This window comes from Schistocerca cancellata, chromosome 5, assembly GCF_023864275.1.
Source record: "Schistocerca cancellata isolate TAMUIC-IGC-003103 chromosome 5, iqSchCanc2.1, whole genome shotgun sequence".
Classification (NCBI taxonomy): domain Eukaryota; kingdom Metazoa; phylum Arthropoda; class Insecta; order Orthoptera; family Acrididae; genus Schistocerca; species Schistocerca cancellata.
The window spans coordinates 506,013,236-506,015,168 of record NC_064630.1 but is presented as its reverse complement, the minus strand read 5'-3'; positions in this window follow the sequence as shown (position 1 = coordinate 506,015,168).

Sequence of the window (1,933 nt, the reverse complement as noted above, 5' to 3'; positions counted from 1 at the left end):
TAACTTATGAAAATTAGCGGAAGCGAAATACTCGCCCGCTATTAACATAATATTAATTTTTCTCCACAGCCGCCCGACGTTGCAGAAAATACTTAGCTTTAAGATTCTTATTTTCAGTACCATAGCCGAGACCCAGAGCCAGGACTCCGACTACAATACAATGGTTAACGGAGGTAAGAAAAAATACTCTCGCGCGTGTGTGGGCCGCAGTTGTAATTAATAACTAAAGTTCTTTTGCCTTAAAGTGAACTGACTAGCCGAGGAAATTAATATGAAAAGTTTATTACATTGTTCAGCTTGTATGCTCATGTTTTAAGATGCAACGAGTCTAACATTCATTAACGTAACAAATAATTTGAGATTAATATTGTTAAAGAGGAGAACTTCAGGAAAGCATTTAACCGTAAAATCAAAATTAAATGGAATATCATTTTTATTAAGACCCACCACGTAAGTCGGCAACAATTAAAAAAATAATAATAACAATAATAATATATTAAATTACGACGGCCGATCGGACGCGAGACACTCTATCGTGTAGGGATCTGCAACAGGGAGTTGACATGTGTACAGAGTTGATTTCTGTTGCTGCTCGGATATTTTTCCCGTAAGTATATGCTCTTATTGCTTACCAGAGGAGTTTCAGTACTTCTGTTTATACCTTCCAACTCTGATAGTTCCCACAACCCTGTCAGAACAGCAACAAACTTTAGATTTTTTTTAGCCCTAGTAATAAGTTATTCGTTAGTTATCTGCACTTAGCATCCTGGAGTGTAAGAGTTTTCCTTCTGCCTACTTACAGAGTGTTTTCCTCCGGCACCGTAATTTATAAACGAACAGTTAGCAAGTTATGTGTTCGAACCGCAACTGTCCGCCACTGACAGCACCCGCGTACACTTAGAGACTCTGCATGAATATTACCAATCGCGAAGTCTCGATTTCAACCACTTGTTGACATAGGTCAAACAACACGCACCGTTCATGAGAGATGTGTGGAGCATCGATGGTACACACGCTTATTACAGCCAGACAAGTCAGTGTAGCCGAACATTGTTTTGATACAGCGCATTCCATGAATTACAGTGATGTGAAGATTTTAACATCCACCTCTTCCTTTTGGGAAAATGTCTTCAAGGAAGCTATAGAGATTAGATTAGCTAATAATTTAATAAATAGAGATAATGGTTTTAATTTGGACAAAGCATGGATCCGGCTCTTGGGATAATTAAACTGCAGAGAAATCGTCATGGTGTCACCGCCGCCGATCATACATCGATAAGCGAATCGAATGCCTGTACGCCTTCGCCACAGGAGGAGCATATGTAAGCGTATTTCTTTGCCGCCGACCAGCATCTGTGACCCGCATGCGCAGTACCGCCGCGGTGGAGAATATAAGGCGGCGCTTGACATCTTGTCGTCTCTTGTGCCTCCTTTCAGTGTCTCTGCGCTTCCTCCTGCCCTGACTTCCCTTTTCCTCTCCCGCCCCACGTGTCTCCTGCCTCTTTGTAAACCCACGGTTGCCCCTCCTCTCTTCATCCCGCCGCTTCCTCAGCTGCCCCATGCTCTCCCCTCCTTTTCCATCCTCTCTGACCTTTCCCTCGGCAGGTCCCACCTGGTAGTATTACTCTTCGTCGAGTGTGCTGCTAGTGGGTTTTAAGTGTGTTGTTTCGGAGTGTTTTTAATACTGTGGCCGACTGTTAACCTGTGCATGCACATTCCGTGTCTTCTCTGTGTTTCAAGCATCGCCGACTGTGTTTTTTAACTTTCTGGTGACTTTTTTAACTGTCCCTCATGAACGTCTACATGACCATGTCTTTTTACCTCCATTTTCTCCCCTTACTCTGTTTTATGTTCCCCTTTTTTATCTCCTTATGTATGTGTATCATTTTATTCTTGTTTTAGTTGTCGTGTCTCTCGGCTGAAGAGCGGCGGA